Consider the following 21,329-nt stretch of genomic DNA (forward strand, 5'->3'; position numbering starts at 1 on the left):
CCGAGAACTGGGGCGCGGAGGGCCGCGGAGAGGCGGAAGCGGGGCGCAGAGCGGAGAACCGGGATGCACAGGGCGCGCGCGACCGCGTCTTCCGAGAGCGCCCCGCCCGCGCGCTGGAGTCCGCCCCTTAAAGCCGACGCCGCGCAGACGCAGACGGAGGCCTCCCTGGCTCTGAGCTCTGGGTCTCAGAAATAGCTTGAACATAAAACGCAAAAGCAGACTGCATGGCCCGCCTGTGAGTCTGTCGCAATTATAGCTTTCATTATCACAGAGAGAATGGAAGCGCTGAAACACTCGATTAGTTGAAATCAGGTTCTGAACACAGGTCCGGCTTTTCAGCTGAGCAGTAACTTGCAGGACGTAACTCACAGGTCCTTGGACGGGTGGGGAGGGATTGTGCCTGGACCTTGGGGAGTGGCTCCGGAAAGATCATGTTCATTCATTCAACTTATACTTATTAAGCTCAACAAATATTTCTTGAGCCCAATCTAATATTTATTGAGCTTCAGTAATATGTATTCAGCTAGGCATTGTGCTGGGCCTTGGGGAAGAAGGTACACATAATGAGACCCAACGGGTGAACACATACTTGTGCAATTTCAAAATGTGGAACTAGCCATGAAAGAAATGAAGAGCAGGGAGCGCTGATGGGTGGAGCTCCTTTGGAGAGCGAGGCCAGTGTTGGCCTTGGGGGGTGGGGAGTGTTCAGACACAGAAAGAATAAAGCCCTGCATTAGGAAAGAGCTTGGTAAGAGCTTTTTAAAAAACAAGCAAACCCAACACCGAAGAACCTTGAAGAACCAAAGGGGGATCAGATGGCTATGGTGAACAAAGGAGAAGAGAGCTGGAGCTTGGAAATCAACCATCACAGCCATTGGAGGGCTGGTGGTACCGGTTCTACAGCCCATCTTCTCTGCTTTTCTGGATTTCTGAAGCTGCCTACCCTGGGATACCACATCCACGTACTACATGTAAAGCAGCTTTCATCTCCATGTCAGTGATAGGCTTACTCAGAAGTCTGGTCAGGGAAGAATCTGTGGGCCTCACAAGTGGAAGGCGCTCTTGAGAGAGAAATAAGTGTGATTGCTACTCAGCAGAAAAATGTGGGGTCCTGAGCTGCTGATACAGACAGGCATGGAGGGAGTGGCCAATGGCTACTCCTTTTCCCATTTCTACAAGACGTTGCAGACTGCTTTGCTGTCCCAAGGCAGAAGTCATACCTACCTACCACCACTGATTTGAAATATGATCAGCCATTCATTATCCCCTTCCCAAATTTCCTTCTGATTTATTTACCCACTGTGTACCAAAGATGTGTAGAATATTCTTGTACATTTGTGATTCACCAAGGGCTTAGTGAGGACTTGAATTGGAACCAGGGGCCCAGAGTTCTAACTCCCTAACTAAGAGGTAACAGTGTGAGCTCAGACAGGTCTCCCTGGGCCTCTTTTTCTCCTTAAGCAAAATGGAGAGGGGAGTTCAACTAAAATTGACACAAGTCCTCTAGGCTTTTGGTTATGATCCTGGGAGTTAGAATGTTTAACAGCATTTAAGAACAAAATTTGGAACTAAATAAGTCCAGCTTCAGTTCCTGGCTTTATGTAACCTGTACAACCTTGAAGACAAGTTTTTTAACCTCTCTGAGCCTCCATTCCTCATTTTTAAAATAGAGAATAAGAATAGTACCTACCTCCCAAGGCTGTTGTGAGGATTAAGCCAGAAAATGTATGTGACATGCATAACACCATGCCTCAACAAATGTCAGCAAATATTGTCATGTATATTATCTGGTTAAACAAACAGCACATTTGTTCTGTTTCTCTCTTACTACTTCATCTGACAGACATATTTTCATGAATTCAAAGGCCTTAGGATAAAGCCTTTGTAGCATCTTCTGTGGCTCTCAAACTTGAGCAACATCAGAGTTACCTGGAGGGCTGGTCACCTCCATTTTCTGACTTGGAAGGTCTGAGTGGGGCCCAAGAATTTTCATTTCTAATAAGTTCCCACATAGTGCTGATGCTGCTAGTCTTGGAAATAGTTTGAGAACCCCATGGGTGGTGTGGGGGGGGTGGGGGTGCAGTGCCCTGGAAGCACCTTAAAGAGCTAAGAGTCAACTCCCAAGCAGGTGGGGCTGAGGGATTACTGGGGCCCATGTGAATGTCAGTTAGGAGAATGATGCCATATATGTTAAAACACCATAGAAGCAAAAACAAACAGTAATACTATATATGAACCCTAAATCTAAATCAAAATTTCTAAGAGCAACCTTTGAAAATCGCAGGTGTTGACTGTAGTCAAGCTGCTTCTTGCATGGGTAACTCTATAGAATATGTCTCAGGGTTAGTAAGAGAAGAAATGTATATATTTAGAATTATTAATGAATTAAGAGACTGAATGTACAAATGGACAATGGCCAGACCACATATGACAACAGAACTTTGACCTATAACCTCTGCAGCCATTAGCCCAGGAAATCAAACAACAATCTCTGCACTAATTGACCCAGAATGGTCACCCCCACTTCCAACTCAAAACAACCAGAGAAAGCCAAATATCCTCCCCAAATCAATCACATAAGATGCCACTGCCTCCAGCTTCCCCCAAGCCAATCAGGGCATACCTGAAGCCTTTCCTTTTTTCACTATAAAGCTCTATCACTTCCCTTTCCTGTCAAATGCAGGCGATGGTGGGCAGCACCCTTGCTATAGCAAGCTCTGAATATATAGCCTCTGCTTGTTCTCATTTGGGTGGTCTTTGTTTATTTCACAGACCCTTCCCAATAGTGGTAGGCCAGCTGATTCTTAATGGTTTCCAGTCCTTGGAAATATGTTCCTGCTGGTGTTGTTAACTCTAATACCACTGGGTGGCACCATTCACTTACGAAGTACAACAAAGGGCCTGTCAAGGAAAGGGAAGGGGAAAGAGATGCAAGACCCATCTGGCTGTGCTTATCAATGCACATGAACCAAATTACTGTGATTTTAGAATATCCCATGAAACATTTTTACATAGCAGATGTTATGCAGGGCAAGTATTTGTTGCTCAAGTAGCCTGGGGAGTGGGGTGGAAGTGGGAAACTGTCTGGCTCTGGATTTCTCAACCTCAGCATTAGACATTTTGGGCTGGGTAGTTCTTGGGCTGGGGTGGAGGAGGCAGGGTAGATGTCCTGTGCATTGTAGGATGTTTAGCAGCATCCCTGGCCTTTACTCACTAGATGCCAGTAGCACCCACCCCTCCCAGTTGTGACAAATAAATATGTCCTCAGACATTAACAAATGTCCACTGGGTGGCAAAATGGCCCCTGGGTGGGAATTACCGGGCTCAGCTCCTTGTGGGGGAAGGGTTCTCTGCCGAGACCCTCTCAGCACCCACTCCCTCTCTCTTACCACCCCCCAACCCCCTACTTTCTTCAGAACAGAATATGGGGAAGGGTGAACCCTGCACATCTGCTGCAGCTTCAACTTGTTCATCTCCCCTTGAGTAATGTGTCTCCAGTGGGGGCTTAGGTCACCTCCATCAAAAACACCTGGGGTGCTTGTAAAACTCCAGATTCCTGGGCTCCATCCCAGACACCCTGCCTAGGATCTCTGGGGGAGGCCAGCAACTGTGGGTTTTTCACCAGCCCAAGAAGTGTCTCAGGAAAATAAGTTTGAGAAGCAGAGAACCCCCACCCCTTCCAAGTCCCACCCACCCATGTCTTCCTTGGTACACCTGGCCTGCAAGCAGCTCCTGAGAGTTGGACCCTGATATGGTTGGTGGCTCTGGGCCAACCACATACATCTGCTCCGCAAGCCTGGAAATTAGAAAATATCAGAAATAATACTGAAAAAAGAAACCAAGGGAGGAAGCCGTCGTAAGCATATAGAGTCTTTTTCACCATTCGCTGTAGTGATTTTCACATTCCTTCCTCATTCGGGCCCAATTGCTGCCTTTCCCCCTTTCTTTTTTCTCTTTAGCTGAATTGTTTCCGTTACTTCTTCTCATGAGTATTTACCCCCTCTCTGGCTCCCGTCTTCTGGTTTTCTAGATGGGTTGTTCTCCCTTTTATCGGTGCTGTGGAATTAGCACTACCAGGTGTGTGGCCAGGGAAGTCCCCTCCCGTCCTTCTACCCGTGGGGCTGGAATGCCCCTTTCTGGGGCCCCTTCCAGCTCTTACATGCTAGGCACCAACCATGCTGCTCAGGGTCCTTTAGCTTCTCTGTTCTAACACCTGTCAGATAACAGTAGTAGCTCCTGGCCCGGTGGTCCTGGCTGTGACACGGTAAAGGTGTTGTCCTGGGATCAGACTGGCTGCGTTCCTCCCAGCTCTGGCACTCACTCACGGCGGGCTCAGGCAAAGCGTCTAACATCTTTTGGATGTTTCAGTAGAGGAGATTAACATTAGATCCTACCTCCTAGGAAATCTCTGTAAACCATGACACTACCTTGCCCAATAATGAGTACCCAAATAATGTTAGCTGTCAAGTCATACAGGAAAAAGCAGAGTAAGAATGTGAGCAGACAGCTCCTTTTGTGCTTTTTCTACCTATCTGAGAAGGCTGGAGCTGGGAGGGAAGGGCCCATCTAGCCTCACCTCCCCAGGAATCTGAGACCCAGAGAGGGAAGTTAACTTCCCCAAGGTCACACTGCTAGCTAGCGCAGTCATATTTCACATACCTTGCCTTTGGTTGATTTTATTTGACCTAAGAGATATAGGAAGAAGATCAGATTGCAGCGCTTTTCAGAAAAATGTTACCCCAAGCAAGGTATAGCCTATGAGAGGTGGCGTGGTGGTTTGCTGTCATTCAGAGGTCTAAAGGCTGACATCAGGGTGGATGTCAGCAGGGGGAGGGGAGAGCTGGCAGCCTTCAAGTCCATGAAAGCTATTCTCTGAATGCAGTGCCCAACTCATAACCTTGTATGATTAAAATGTTTGATGATGCGTCTCACCTCACCCTGCCCCCTAAGTCTGATGAGATTATCTAGTTGTGCCAGGAAGTATGCGGAGAAGACTCCCAGAGTAAGATGTGGGAGCCTTGCATCCTGAGCACCAACTGCCATACAGAAGAGTCAGACTCAGAGCTGGTCTGACTTGCCTATTGTGTTTTGGAATCACAAAAAACCGAAAGAGCTAGAACTGCTTAAATACAGAAATTCATGCCTCTAAAAAAGGAACTAAATCACCACAGTCTAGTTCCTTCCCTTAATGTTCAACTAGATCCCCCCCAAAAGGAACAGAAAAGAATGTAAGCGTAGAGGATATTTGGCACTGCAGGCTTAACATTTGAGATTTTGCCTACTGAGGAATGACATGGAAAATCCATGACTTCCTTCTTCAATTTTTGTCATAAACACACTAATCCTTGTAAAGTTATGAGCGCTTTGTGGAAAAAAAATGATCTTCCAAAGTAAGTTAGTACCATGGAAGTGAAACAGATGGTTCTTAACCAAAATTTATATGTCATTGTGCTATTTGCCAATTTGGAGATTCTCCATGATTTGAGGTGGTACCTGACAAATGTCTAACCGTCTGTTGTGATAAATGCCATTTGCCCCCACAGCACACCCTGGAGGGACCCAACAGCTGCCCAACTTCCAGTCCTTGCACAGAGGTGGAAGGCACAGGAGCATCTGGAGAGATGGGGCCAAAGAGATCTCTGCCAACAACCTACCCTTCGCTGCCAGAGAATGAACCAGCCCTGGTGCCTCTCAGTTGGGGCTCTGCCCACCCCTACTCCTGGGTGGCCTCTGCTCCCCCTCCTAACCTCCCGCTCTCATCCCATACTTCCTGGATTACATTTGGTTAGAACCAAGAACAAACCAAACTTTGGTTTGAGGTTTGGGTGAGATGTTGGGTTTTGTTTCCTTTAGAGGGAAGGCAGCTGGGCAGTTGTGGTGGGACTGGAAGGAACTTGCATCCAGATGACTCTAGGCAGGGAAGAATGGGCCGAGGATGGGACTAGGGACGGCATGAGAAAAACCGGAGGGAGGTAGCCTCCTAAGAAGGAGGTAGATGACTGTGAGAGATACAAAGAGAAACAGACAGCTGTCCAAGATGGCTCCCTGGACTGAAAGTCTGCTGGGCTGTCTGATTTGCAAATCCTAGGGAAGAGGCTGACCTCCAGACAAGGGTGTCCAGGTGAGACTCTAGACTTTTCCCTGTCCCTAAAATAAGTTCTTTTCTTGTTCTCACTGATCCAAATGTCACGTGCTTAAGCATAAATAAATGATTCCTTTCCCTACACCAGCTTTCTTAATAAAAAATAACCAATCTCTCATCTGTCACCTACTGTGTGTATACCTTTCAGCTATACACTGATAGGCAAGTGGCATGGAGACAAAAGAGGGATCCTGCTGGCCAAGAGGCTGAGAAGGAATGGATCACAGTGACCCAGGCAGGGTACCAGACCTCAAAGGGATGGGTTGTCAGGGGTGTCCAGAGGAACTGCACTACTTGTATTTTCCAAAGGGGAAGCCATAACCAGCTCCCGGATTGAATACTGATTCCAAAATCCCTGTCTAAGCCCTGTGGCCCCTGGCAAGGCCAATGCTCCCAAGCAACGATGTGAAACAAAAAGAACGTGGCTTGAGCCAGGCCTAGTCTGTGTAACCTCAAATATGGCACATAACCTCTTAGAGCTTGGTCCCCTTTTCTCATCCATAACATGGTAGGGATGATACTTAATTGCTCAGGTTTATGGTGAGGATTCCAGCTTGATATCTGTAAAAGTACCCAAAACAGAAAGGGTGCTCAGAAAATGCTTAGCATCCAAAAGGAATTTAAGTGGAGATTAACAACTTGGAGTAGATGTTCAAAAGGCCCCATCTTGGGCTCTTTCCTCAGTCATAACTAGGTTAGTCTTCTCATGCTCCTCAATTCTCATTTCACTTGGCTTATGTCTGAATTAAAGTGAGCTCCGTGTTGCCTCACTCTGGTAGAGGGCATTGGACCTAAACGTGTTGGGGGAAAAGGGGATGTTGAGCTCTGATAGGGGAGAAGAAAACCTGCCTGCCACCCTCTTCTTCAAGCCTAACACACCACATTTGGTGAAAAGAAGGGGGAGGTTAGGAGCAGAACAACAGCTGTGAGTTCCCCGAATGAGCAGACACAGTACTAACACCTTTGGTTGGATTACCTGATTTCATCCTCACTATAGCACACTGTGCGGGAGGTTAGAACTGTGGCAACTTCCACTTTACAGATGGAGATGCTGAGGGTGAGTGGCTAAGCAACCTCAGCAAGCACTGGGTTTGGCCCTCTGACTCCAGTCTGTGCTCTTAAACACCATGCTGACAGAGGAGGAGGAAGAGGAAGTAAGAGATATTCTGCAGTGGTCTCTGACTGCTCGGCAAGAAAGAAACAGGGTAAGACTCAACAGGAAAAATCAACTCTGTCCCTTTCCTTTCACCCTCACCTTTCCCTATTTAGGCCGGGCTGTACTTGGTCAATTCCTATCCTATGTGGAAGGAAGTAGAGGACAGACAGACAGGACAGCGGGTGAATGCACTACTTGAGTAGTCAGGGTTGGAGTTGAGAGAAGAGAGGAGCCCTGAGATGGTCTTCCAGGCTGCAAGGCACAGCCTCTACCTTGGAGGGCCCCTGGCTACCCTGGGCCACCTTCCCTCCAGAACTGGAGAACCAGACTTGGGAGGGACCAGGGGTAGAGTCAGCTGGGAAAACACCAGAAAACAGGTGAGGCAGGGCCACACAGAGGGAAGGAGGAAAGGGGGTCGTGTGGGGGAAGGAGCAGCCAGCCCTGAGGAGCCCTGGGGCTGGGGACTGTGAGAGGAAGGCACGCCTGGGGCATGCAAAATATAGGCTCTGGCAGTTTTCTTCACAATTTGACTTGAGGAACTGAGGCTTTTTGTGCAGGGATATTTTTCTAAAATAAGTTAGTGCCCAAAGATGATGGAGGAACAGCAGCCTGGGGCATGGGAGTTGCCACTAAGGGGCTCCCCGACCCCCCCTCTTGGTTTGCCCACCATGACACTACCACCAATTTGGAAGTCACACAATCAGAGGCTACTGGGCTGTTTGGGGTTGGGCGAAGCAGGAAGCTGGGCTTTTAGCTCAGTTGTTCTCCAATGCATTGTACCATTTTGTCCAGTTGCACCCCAGCATCCTGTGATAATTAAGACTCAAGAAGCCAAATCTGTAGTGTTTATTTAGAAAGTAAAAACTTATTGAATGATGCCTCAGCAATCAAAACAATAATTTAAATGACTGTGCTTTGCAAATTTTATCCTAAAAGCTAGCTGAAATGGGTATGGTATGAAGGACTTCAAGAAGCTTTAGTAGGCCCTAGAGAAGCTTCAAAGATCTCAGAATTAGCAAAATCCTCAGCCAAGAAAGAGACGAGAGTTGTTTTTTTTTTCCCTGTTACTGTGATATATGAACAGGTCGTAGGTGCTACCTAGCCAGTACCAACATATATGTTCTCCATTATGTACAATCTTTTACTTTCTCTTTCTCTCTCGCCTTCGTTGTTCCTCTGTCCCGTGCACCCCTTTTGTGGATTTGTAAGGCTGAGCCTGTCTTTTTGTCCCCTTGCCTAGGTTTTAGGCCCATCAGCCACCCCCAGGAGCTGTACTCAACCCTTCTAGCAGTCCCTGAGCTAAAGAGAGGAATGATTCTGGACACAGACTTTTCTCTAAGTGTAGAAATTGGCCGCAAGCCTTTTCCCGACACTCATAAGTCCATTTCCAGTTCTATCTCCCTTTCATCAGGAAACTCCTCTGATCAAAACCTTCAGTGGTCCCCACTGCCCTCAGCATAAAGTCCATATTTCATCAAGGCCTTTCCAAAGCGGGCCAGGCCTACCCACCTTACTTTATTTACCGCTCTGTAGCTCTTCCTCAAATACTGCATTTTAATCTCCCCTGCAGGCCTCTGCTCATGCGTTTCTCTCCACTCTAAGAAATGTCTTTCCCCTTTTCCCCACTTACCCAAGTCTGTTCATCTTTCTGGGCCCAGTCAAAGCTCCAGGGAGCTTTCCTCAAATGCCCCAGCCTGTATTTATGACCCCCTTCCCTGAAACCCATGGTACTTTCATGTGTACTTCTTATTTCTCAGCCCTAAAGCATGCAGTCTGTGTTTCTTTTTTGTTTCTCCTATGTAAGTGGGGGTAGCCGGGACTATAAAGTCGCTTCTCTGGGAAGTTTTTCCTAACCCGTCCTTCTGCAGGCTCACAGTCCCTGGCTTTCCCTGCTTAGCCTCCCTGTTCTTTCATTGCGTGTTTCATGTCTGTCGCTACCCCGTCTGCAAGCTGCACGGGGCAACGGTGGAATCTGACTCATGGACTGGGGTGCCCCAGCACCTGACCCTGCGCCTGACGCGTCTTACGTGCCCCCACGAATGTGTTAAACGAATGGAGCAAATTGAAGGCAGGAAATGCAGCTGCCACTTTTTCAGTGCCTCTATCTCAAAGACTCAGCCCAGGGCTGAGCGCCATCACGTGAATAACTAACCGAATGCCAGGCGGTTGTTTTCAGCACAGAAAGAGTTAAGGCGCCATATCCCCCAACCCCCAAAAAGGCGAGGGGGGAAAGAGTCCGGCAGAAGGTCCTGTTTACTGTAGCTCCTCCGAGTCCACCCAGCTCTCGGAGAGGGGGGTTGCCGTGGCAACCAGCCCGGCTCCCGCCAGCTGTGGATTAGCTCACTGGAGCCGAGTCAGGATGGGTCAGGGAGGCGCGGGTGGGGAGAGGCCGGGAGGGGGGCGCGGGGCGGGGAGGAGGGGGAGTAACGTCACGGGAGATAGTCGCTGATCCGGGAGAGGAAGAGGAAAGGGGGAAACCGAAGGAGGCCGGAGTGAACTCGCCGCGAGAGGGGCGGCCGGGGCGGGGAGGGGAAGCGCGCCGCCGAGGGGCGGGGGCGGCTGGGAACCGAGGAGAGGGGGCGCGGCGCAATGGAGCCGCCGAGAAGGAGCCGAGCGGCTCGCCCGGGGCCGTGAGAGGCTCCGCGAACAAAAGGGCAGAGGGTGCAGGCCATGCCGCCTCGGGCCGCCGCCGCCCGACCCCGCGCTGCGCCGCCTGCCGCCCCCGCTCGGCCGGGCGCCCCCGAGATGCGCCCCGGAGCCCGCGGAGCCGCGGCCCGCGGGGAGGTAGGGGCCGGCCAGACACCGGGGGGAGACGGTGGAGGGGACGGAAGGGGGGAAGGGAGGGAACGGCTCAAGTTGACTGAACCCGCAATCGGGAAGGGGCTCTTTGGAGACGTAGGACCACGTTTGCAGTGTGGGTGGGCATGTGGACCGGGAGGCGCCATCCTGCCTGGGCGCTTTAGCCCGTTCTTCCCGGGGCCTTGGGATAAGTTCCAGGGGCGAGCCGGGAAGCCGTCTTCCCGCGACTCGGAAACCTGCAGAAATGAAGCAGAGCACCCAACCTGCGCCGTGCTGGGTCCCAGGGTACGTGAATGTGGGGGTAGGGTGGGGTGGGGTGCAGATGTGGTGTCATCACTCAAAGGTCTAGGGTGCAGCCAGACCCTGCCACTGTTGTGAAGATTTGCAGCCTTGGGAAAGCAGGAAGGTACCGAATGATTGAATGATCTTATTTCTCCCACTTCTGCCCCTAAGGATGGAGTTGGGAGCAGATGGAGCCCAGGAGAAGTCTCTTAACAGCACAGGATGTAATCATGTTTAGAAAGGTCGTACAGAGCTGAATTCAGATCGCTGAGTTTTTGGCAAGGAGGAGAAACTTTGGTCCATCAGTGGACTGGGACAGGAAGCTGGGCAATGCCCTCTGGGGGCCGGGGGCATAGATTGAGCAAGGAAAGTGCAGTGTCTCTGCTTTAATTAGCTGGTGCTAGGGAAGGATCAGGCAGACTTCTAGCTGGTGTTTACATACGCTTCAGGGATGTGACTTCATTAATGCTCTAAATGAAATCGTTTAATAACTGGCCAGGGTAGTAGGGTTTTAATAGGCACCTAACTCTCATTTTTTAATGAGAGTAATTTTGTTATTAAACTCTTAGATCCTTTGTGGTTCCTACATAAAAGAACAAAATCCTCTCTCCTCGTATCATCAAATATCAAAAACGGTCTCTGGGGTGGGCTGCTTAGGATGGGCCGCTTAGATTTCTGCGAGGAAGTCAGGGTCAAATAGACTTTTTTGAGGAAGGGTAATGAAGAGACAGGCAGAGAGGCTGGCCTCCAGTCTTTATTCTGGAAGATCTGGAGCCTGCTTCCGTTACGCGTACATTCACTTAACAAGTCAGCATGCTGGGTGCTGTGCTAGGCATAGGGACATCATGATGAATAGGACATAGTCCCAGGAACATACCATCCTAGATGGATAGTCAAACAGAAAATTAAAACCCAGCAGGTCTGGCCTGGCTATGAGCGCTGCATGCCAAAGAGCTGGGGGAAGCCCGAGCAGGAACAACTGGCTCAGGGAAGGCTCGCAGAGTAGGTCATGCTTGCACTGAGTCCTGAAAACCTCTTGACCAAGAAAAGGAAGTGGGGAGGGTTGTTTCAGGCTGAGGGAACCTGTGCAAAGTCCCTGAGAGCAAACAGGCCAGGCAAGTGCGGAGATACTTCATGTTTGCATGTGTGGTGGGTGTGCCTTGCGGAGTGGTGAAGCAGTGGGTAGAGGCAGGCAGGGCCCAGAGGGGAAGGAAGGATCTGGGGGAAAAGGGATTTTACTGACGTGATGGGATCAGATTTGTTTCTTAAAAAACTCACTCTGGTTGTTGAGTGAGGCCTGGAGGAAGGTGAGACCAAGGCCTTCCAGAATTCAGCGGAATCACTGATGAGCAGGACAAAGACAGTGGTGAGGTGGGAGAGGATGGAATGGATTAAAGAGATATTTAGGAGGTGACTGGTGACTGGATTGGACACGAGGCGAGTAGTGAATTGATAAATTCACTGGATAAATTCCTTAAATAAAGCTAAGGAGAAAATAAAGCAAAGCAGAAGGAATGGATATCTCGAATGGTCTGGACTTAGCAGATTACAACACTTGGACAATCAATTTGGCTCTACATTTTCTGGCAGCTTAGTAATAAACAAAAATACATTGGATTGCGTAGTTTTAGATTTTGGACAACAGAAAGCATACAAATTAATTTTCAGAACAGTTTTTCCTGGAATTGAACTCAAAAGAGAATTTGTCATGTGAAACTTTACGTAAAGCCTAAACTGTGACAGAGAGGAAAAATATGTTCATGGGAGACCATCCCCCTATTAGGACTTGGGGAACATACAGCATTTCTGTGAGAGGCTGAGTTATCAGCTCAGAGGTGTCATGACCCAGGGTAGCTAAGACTAGGACTGGGAATGGAATTGTATATGAGGGAGACAGTGGTCCCTCAAATACAGGAAGATGTGACCCTTATGTCCAGGACATAGAGAGCAAAGCATCCAGCGCACCCAGCCTTGAAGGAGGAAGGAAGTGCATCACAGTATGGCCCATGGGTGGGCGGGCTGAAACTCTGGCCTGGAGAAGGAGCCAGGTGGGGACGGTCCAAATACTAAGTGTGTTGGAAGGGTCAGCATCCAGAAATTCTGGCCAAAGGGGAAAGAGGCGGGGAGAGTGGGAACAGCATTTTTGGATTCAGTTCCGTTTGGCAAACCCACTTCTCAGGCTGGTTAGGTGAGGGTCTTTCTGCCCTCAAAACTGGGGTTGAGTGTGCTTCTAAGGGGGTGAGGAAAAAGTGGGTCTCAGGAAACCAGAGATCCTCTCCCAAATGAGTTCAGGGAGAGTGGGGTTTTGTTTGTTGTAACACAAGGAAAGTTGCAGAGGATCATCCCGAAGGCACAGAGGAACAAGGAGTGCCAGCTGAGAGCTGGGAGGTTCTGTAATCCCATCTCCTGGCCAGCCCCTTTCCCTTCCGTTTCTGCAGAATCTCAATGGATTGCTAACATGCTTTCTAAAGTTTAAACCATTTCTTGCCAACTTTAGATGGATGTCTTAAATTAACATTGAGTAGTTGTGGGGTTCTGACCCCCAACTAAAGAAATTTCTTAACATTTTTTAAAACTTTGGATGCACATTAGAATACACATTGAAATGTCCTGGGGGGAGGACATTTAAAATGACTGATACTTGGGCCCCACCCTAGACAAATAAATCACACTCTCTGGGAATAGGCCCTGGGCATCAGTATTTTTTAAAGTTCCCCAAGTGAGTTTAAGGTACAGCCAAGGTGGAGAATGTCTGCTTTAAAAACCACTTAAAGGACTCATCACATTGAGGGAGGTAAACCTCAGATAGCAAAGACAAGGACCCCATAGAATTTAAAATTAGAAAGCCTGTTAATAATGATGTAATCAATTAGCTAATCAGCCTTCAACACAAAGATCTAAAGCCATCTTAAACAGAAACAGATAACAAACAAGAAGTTGGTAACAAACATTTAAGTGAAGTATTTTTTGAACAGAAATTCTAAAAGCATTCTTACAAGGCTTCTTCAGTTAGATCTATCTGGTATAATACTATTGTGTACAGTGCTGTAGCTTAGCCAAAATTGTGAAAAGCTTCAGCATTTTTTTTTTCCTGTCTAGAACCCATGTAGGCTTGTTTTTCTTGAGTGCTGAGCTTTGGGTCTCTTTCTACTTCCCTCCTGATACTCAAGTGTATTTGTTCCATGACTCGTGTCTTCTAGGTTGGAAAGAAGCTGGGAGAATTAGTTTGCAATTTAACATGCATAAAGTTAAGCCAAAGGAATTAATTTCTAAGGGTTGAATTTCAGCAATTCTGACAGGCTAGTAGGGCAGGTATTTTGAAGCTCGTTGGCTTCCCCAGCAACTTTCAAATACACTATGCAGATAGTTCCATCTTTGGCTTGGGGCAAAGTTGGCTCAACTTCCTTCCCTATCCCTGGAACCCTAATCTGCTCTTCTCTGTTTCCCATGGGCCCGTGGGGTGTCTGACCAAGGCTGACACCTTCTAGGGCCTTGTGTCACCCACAGTCTCTTCCTGTTCTCAGTGCCTCTCCGCTGAGGCTCTGTGGAGCCTCCTCTGTTCATCTTAGCACTTACCCTGCTGAAGACTCCAGTGGGGAGTTCCTCCCCGGGTGCTGCCCTGGATTGTATTTCTTGGAGTGTTCTAGTGAACAGCTTTTTCGTGGGTTTGTTGTGCAAACCCTTATGAGTTGTGGCATGTCACTGCCCTCAGAGCTGCCTCTGAGCTCGCTTGTTCCTTATAGCTCTAGGAACAGGCCTTGAGCACCAGCCATCAGCTCTGTGTGTCTAAACATGGACCCTCCCATGAGGCTGTGTGGGCTTTTTCCTCCATAGGAATCAAGATGGCCTCCACATGGATGCAAGTCTCTTTAAATTCCCCTGCTGGCAAACTGACAGAAAGATCAACAGGCACATCTGTCCTTTAATTATAGGAGGAAAGTCAGTGCCTAGAACTAAGGCGAATGATTAACTCAATTCTCTGCCTCTGACCTTAAAAAGGCAGCAATATATTGGGAAGCCCAAGTCAGATTGTCTTTTTCTTTGGTGTTAAAATCAGTGTCTGACTTGGGCAAACATTTATCCCATCAACTTTTGGTATGCCTAGACATTAAGCCTGTCACCAGCTGGATCCCAGAATTGTAGTTTTGTCTTTGGCTTCTCTTTGACACTTTTGTCCTTGACCTGCAGTCCAGACGGAGACCCCGTTTTCTAACTGGCTGAAGTTGTCATTTTTCCCCCTGCTTTAGGGAGGAAAGGGGTGAGTTACCCTTGCAGCAAGCTTAGGGAAGAGGTTACCTTCCCTCAGTAGTGGGGATCAGGAAGGTTACATGCTGCCCTTCAGAAGGAAATGAGAGCAGGCATTTGGGCGGGAGCTGGAGAGAAGGCCAGGAATCTAGACTCCTGACACCCAAGCCTGTGGGTGGGGCTGCTTGTTTTATCAGAAGGGCTTGTTAGCTAGCAGAGGTATCAAATGCATTTCCTTTATTTTTTCTTAAAAAATGTACTTTAAGATTTTAAGATTATTCTTCTATTATATGTATGCATTTATATGTAAATGATGAGGTTTATGTTTACTGTAAAACATTTAAGCAATACAAAAAAAGAATGAAATGAAAATTCACCCCTTGGTGGAATCCCTCTCCTCAGAGGCAATCACTGTTTGGCATATGTATACCAAATACTTCTAGATCTTTTCTTTGGATATAATATGTTTGATTTTTACAAAAATGGAAGCATACTCTATATATTGTTCTGCAGCCTACTATTATAATATAATGTAACAGTATTTTGTGAGAATAGTTCCATGTTGTACATACATAACTCTCTCATTCTTTTTTTTTTTTTTTTTTTTTTGAATATTTACAGGTTTACAACTTACACAGTTTTCCCTATGATTAACTCACACAGAGTTTTCCCTATGAGGAACTTTTTTTATGATTAACATTCTGCATCAGTGTGGTACTCTTGTAACAATTCATGACACAGTATTATAATTACGCTATTAACTTTAGCACACTGTTTACAATGTACAGTTCTATGGGTTTTTTTGTTTGTTTGTGTGTGGTAACATACACAACCTAACACTTCCCTTTTTTTCTCTTTTCAAATATATATTTAGTAGTGTTAATTACATATACGAAGTTGTGCCTCCATATCCACCATCCATTGCCAAAACTTTGCCATCAACCCAAACAGAAACTCCATACCAATTAAACATTTGTTCCCCATTCCTCACCCACATTTGACCCTTGGTAATCGGTATTCTGGTTGCTGACTTCATGAATATGCAACTTCTGCTTCCTTCATGAAGTGAGATCATACAGTATTGTCCCTTTGTATCTGGCTTATTTTACTTAATATGATGTCTTCAGGGTTTGTGCATGTTGCCACATGCATCAGAACTTCATTCCTTTTTACAGCTCAATATTCCATTCGATGTATATACCTCATTTTGTTTATCCATTCATCGGTTGATAGACCCTTGGAGTGTGTCCATCTTTTGGAAATTTTGAATAATGCCACTTTGAACATCAATGTGCAGACGTTTGTCTGAGTCCCTGCGTTCAGTTCTTTTGGGTATATACCTAGGAATGGAATTGTCAGGTCATATGGCAGTTCTATACTCAACTTTCTGAGGAACTAACTATTTTCTGCAGTGGCTGCACCATTTAGATTCCTGCTAACAATAAATGAGTGTTCCTGTATCTCCACATCCTCTCCAGTATTTTCTGTTTTTTAAGCAGTAGCCATTCTAGTGGATGTGGGATGGTATCTCATTGTGACCTTCTCATTCTTTTTTTTTTTTTTCCTTTTACTTAATTGAAAGCTTTCTTATAATATAGAAAATGATTTATGTAGTTAATCTCAGCTTTGTTCATGCTGATTTCTGTAAATTGTATTTTGGCTTTCTCTGCTCAAGACTTTGCTCATGTGCTGCTGTTGCTGTTGGTTTCTTTCAGGAAAAAGTGGATGCTTTCGTATAAAATCTTATTTTTAATTTCTTCTCTGGCAATTCTTTCCTGGATTCTTAACTTTGCATAATTATACCTAACGTCACCGAAATAAATCCTCCTACTCCAACATCACATGATCTTCTAATTCTAGTAGCTAATAAAAAGTGTCCAAGGCCAGTGACAACAGAGCCTAATGAACAGGGAATGTTTCCATTCCTCTGCTGGGGAACTCATGTGAGTTGGCCTAGGAGAGAGGCAATGCATTTTATAAGTTTTTTAAGACTAAGTACTGTATCGGAATCTCATTTTTAAATTTTAAAATAAAACTACCGCAATTGTCATCTAACAAATTGCCCCAATTTTCTTTCTTGCTATCAGTTTCTTGTTCCCATAACCTTGATCCCATATAACCACAATTCCACATATAGGGTAGGTTGAGCCTGGCATGGGTGGGGTGGGTTACACACAAGAGCCAACACTATGAAATAATCCAAAGTGCCTCTTTTTTTTTTTCCTCCTATTTCTTCACTTCTCAGAAGAAAAGATGTAGTAAGGGTTCAATTTGCTTTAACAGTAAATTCTCTGCAAATCCACTGTATGTAATGGATAGGGTATCCATACATACAAACTGGGACACTTTTGAAAATAAAGAGGAGCACTAAAAATAAAAGCCATCAACTGAGGTACAACAAGCCTAACCTGGTACTGTCCCTGCAAACTGCAGCTTGTGCCCTGGCAGTGGGTGAGGGGTGGACTTGGTTAAGTCATTCTCCCTGCTGGTCCAGGTATACTGACACCACAGAGATTATTTTTGTACCACTCCTCTGCCCCCCAGCCTTTCTCAGTCCCCACCCCCTCCTAGAGTGGAGGCCGGAGTCCAGAGAAGGGGAGGGAGTCAGGTGCACAACCTGGTTTTGCCTGTGAGTTTCTTGTTCACACTAAATGAATCAGAGGAACTGGGCACTACTATCCCTGCCCTCCTTTTCACCAAGTTACTACTTTTCATCGTGGGAAAGTAATAACTGACTGCCTTTTTCCCAGCAAATTAAAAGCACTAAAGCAAGAGACTTCTATCATTTTATTTGTGCTACTCATGTCCCTGGGAAATATAAGCCAAACCTCCCTAGAAGACCAAGCAGAGCATTTGTATGGGATCATGAAGCATATCGGGATTCAAACTCACCCTCCATGGTCAGGGGAGAATTAGTTGGGGGAGAAATCACATAGCTCTGATTTGGTTGCCAGACAGGGATGGTGGGCATATAGCTCTGATGTGGTTACCCGACAGGGAAGACAGGGCACCTGAGACTTAGAACTTGCATCCCCTGGGTTGCAGCGAGTCTAGATCCTCAGCCACAAGCTTGGTCAGTGTGGGGCTGTGAAGGCAGAGAAGAGCTTCCCAAAGTGGCTTCCCTAGTGCCCTGGGCTTCTCCACCAGGACAATATCTCCAGCTCTTTGGGGGCTCAGAGGGATTCTCTATTACACACTCCAAGCTGCAGCAGGTGAGATTTGTTCAATTTGGAATGAAGTGTGTAGTCATCCAACCCCAAGTATAAATCCCTGACCTCTGGCAGCAGCTGTCATCCTTTACATCTGGTCCATTTCATCATCTGCATTTGTGACAACCTACAAACATAAACAAGTTCCCAGGACATCAAAAAGGGACCAGTGTGCTCTGTTTACCATCCAGCTGAACCAGTGCCATCTATTGGAGTGGAAAAACGTTGGAGAGGAGGGAGCTTTTTTTTTCTTTTTCATTGCGGTAACATATATGTAATATAAAACTTGCCATTTTAGTCATTTTTAAGTGTACAGTTCAGCAGCATTAATTACATTTACAATGATATGCTACCATCACCTCTGTCCATTACTAAATCTTTTTCATCATCCAAAACAGAAATTCAGTGCTCATTAAGAAATATTTCCCCATTTTTCCTCCTCTCAGCCGCTGGTAATCTTTAATCTACTTTCTGTCTCTATCAATTTGATTATCCTAGATATTTCATATAAATGGAATTATACAATATATGTCCATGTGTGTCAAGCTTATTTCACTTAGCATAATGTTTTCAAGGTTCATGTTGTAGCATATATCAGAACTTCATTCCTTTTATGGCTAAATAATATTTTATTGTATGTATATACAGTACCTCATTTTGTTTTTCCATTCATTTGCTGATGGACACGTGGGTTGTTTCCACCTTTTGGCTATTGTGAAAAATCCTGCTATGAATATTTGTGGAAAAGTATCTATTTGAGTCCCCGTTTTCAGTTCTTTTGGGTGTATACCTAGGAGTGAAAGTGCCAGTTAAATTCATGTGGTATTTCTATGTTTAACTTTTTAAGTTACCACCAAACTATTTTCCACAGTGGCTACACCATTTTACAATTCTGCCAACCATGTACAAGAGTTCCAATTGCTCCACATTCTCACTAACACTTGTTATTTTCTGCTTTTTTAAATAATGTCCATCCTAGTGGCTGTGAAGTGTCGTGTGGTTTTGATTTGCATTTCCTTCATGGCTAATAGTGTTGAGTATCTTGTCATGTGTTTGTTAGCTATTAATTTATCTTTGGAGAAGGTCTACTCAAGTCTTTTCCCATTTTTTAATTGTTTTTTTTTTTTTTTTGCCTTTTTTGTGGAATTGTAGGTGTTCTTTATATATTCTATATATTAAATCCTTATCAGATATATGGGTTCCAAATATTTTCTCCCATTTTGAAGGTCATCCTTTTACTTTCTTGATAAAGTCCTTTGGTGCACAAAAATTTTTAATTTTGATGAAGTTCCCCTTATCTATTTTTTTCTTTTGTTGCTTGTGCTTTTTGGGTCGCATCTAAGAATCCATTGCCAACATAAGGTTTTAAAGATGTTTATCTGCATTTTATTCTAGGAGTTTTGTGATTTGTGTTCTTATATTTAGGTCTTTGATCCAGTTTGAGTTAATTTTTGTATTTGGTGTGAGGTAAGGGTCTACCTTCATTCTTTTGCATATGGACATCCAGTTTTCCCAGCACCATTTCTTGAAGAGGCTATTCTTTCCCAATTGAGTGGAGTTGGTACCATTGTCAAAAATCAGTTGGCCATAGGTGTGAGAGTTTATTTCTGAACTCTCAATTCTACTCCTCTGAACTCTCAATTCTACTCCACTGGCCTGTATGTCTGTCCTTATGTCAGGACCACGTTGTTTTGATTTACTGTAGTTTTGCAATAAATTTTTAAATCAGGAAATATGAGTCCTCCAACTTTGTTCTTCTTTTTCAAGATGGTTTTGTCTGTTCAAGCCCTCTTAGCTACCATATAAATTTGATGATTGGCTTTTCCATTTCTGTGAACTTGGCCATTGGAATTTGATTGGGATTGCATTGAATCACTATATCTCTTTGGGTAGAATTGACATCTTAACAGTATTTAATTTTGCAGTCCATGAACACGAGATGTCCTTCCATTTATTTAAGTCTTTAATTTCTTTCAGCAATGTTTTATAGTTTTCTGTCTATAAATCCTTTACATTCCTGGTTAGATTTATTACTAGATATTTGATTCTTTTAGCTGCTACTGTAAATGGATTTTTTTCCTTGATTTCCTCTTCAGATTGTGTACATTACTGATCTTGACTTTTTGCCTTGAACAGTTCTTGCAATCTTTTGTTGGTATTTGGTTGACTGGGTTTATATTTTTTATCCCTAGTTTGAAGGATAAAGAGTATCCTTATACTTCTGTATTTCCCAAAAGCGCCTTGCACAGAGTGCTATGTTCAGCTTGTTGATTAATCTTATTGATTAATTTCAAATCTATGAATGCTTGCTCAGATTAGCTAAATTAAATCCTAAGGGGGAGACCATTTACCCATATCTCAAAACTTAGCTAAATAAAAATGAGTGTATTGCATAACTCCTGCACACACCAGACCCAAGTAGTAAACAAAGAAAAATAGGGCCTCAGTTTATAAGGAGCTGGAAAACAGGACAGGAAGGGAGAGAAGTCAGATGATAAGCAGGCTGCGCCCATCTGAGGGTGGGCTCCTTTCACAACTGGCATTGTAGCCAGTAATACTGTAGAGCCAATGCTGATCCCGCTGTGCCCTGCCCTCTACTGAAAAGGGAAGGGGGCCAGCTCCTCTTCTGATTTCAAAACTAACTTTTATAGATTATTTTATAGATCATAACAGCAGTGATATGCTTCTGAGTGTTTTAGAGCTTTACCACACTTGCAAACAAGTGAGACTGGGAAAGCAGCCCTGCAGGTGAGTTTTGGAGATAGTATTATTAATAATATTGTTTCACAGGGCCTTGTATTATTATTTATATTATTGTTTTTTGGCAGAGTTTAGTTCACTTTATAACAAAAGGCATTTGTTGAGAGCCTTTTATGGGGCATGCATCTTGCCAAGTGCTTTACAGGTGCGATATCATTTAACCCTTACAGCAGTCTAAATTTTGATGGTGCTAATGTCGCCATTTCAGAGAGGAGAGAACTAAGGTTGGAAAAGTAGCTTGCCTATGGTCCCACAGTTCTCAAGTGACAGTGGTGGAATTTGAATCTAGGTCTGTCTGATTCCAAACGCTCTGCTTTATTTATTTATTTTTTTATTAAAATTTTTTTTCTCCTTTTTTTTTTAATGGACTGCATCCAACAGATGAGTGGGGTTTTTTGTTTGTTTTTGTTTTTGTTTTTGTTTTTTTCTTTTACTGGAGTAGTTATTTTATTATAAAGTAGTTTTTTCTTTTACTGGAGAGAGACAGAGAGAGAAGAGAGAGGAGAGACATAGGAGAAAGTTAGAGGAGAGAGAGCCAGGAATGAGAGAGAGAGAGAGGAGTTAAGCAGTTTTATTCAGACACCATACAATCCATCCAATGTGTACAATCAGTGGCACTTAGTATAATCTCAAAGTTACGCTTTCATCGCCACAATCAGTTTTTAGACCAGTTTCATTGCTCCCCCATATCCCCCTATTATTGACCGTTAGCATTGGTCTAGTACCTTTGTTAGAA

At 45.1% G+C, this 21,329-nt stretch overlaps 1 protein-coding gene across 2 annotated transcripts in view; it reads left to right on the forward strand.

The window, feature by feature from the left end:
- The first annotated feature begins 9,813 nt into the window (after positions 1–9,813).
- DENND2A (DENN domain containing 2A) overlaps positions 9,814–21,329 on the forward strand; it is a 143,211-nt gene continuing 131,695 nt past the window's right edge. Inside the window, exon 1 of one of the 2 annotated variants that reach the window (XM_037836022.1) lies at positions 9,814–10,082. The gene's annotated coding sequence lies outside the window, so the exon portion shown is untranslated. The remainder of the gene's footprint in view (positions 10,083–21,329) is intronic. The other variant, XM_037836021.1, reaches the window with a different exon arrangement.

The sequence above is a fragment of the Choloepus didactylus genome, chromosome 5, assembly GCF_015220235.1.
Source record: "Choloepus didactylus isolate mChoDid1 chromosome 5, mChoDid1.pri, whole genome shotgun sequence".
Lineage (NCBI taxonomy): Eukaryota > Metazoa > Chordata > Mammalia > Pilosa > Megalonychidae > Choloepus > Choloepus didactylus.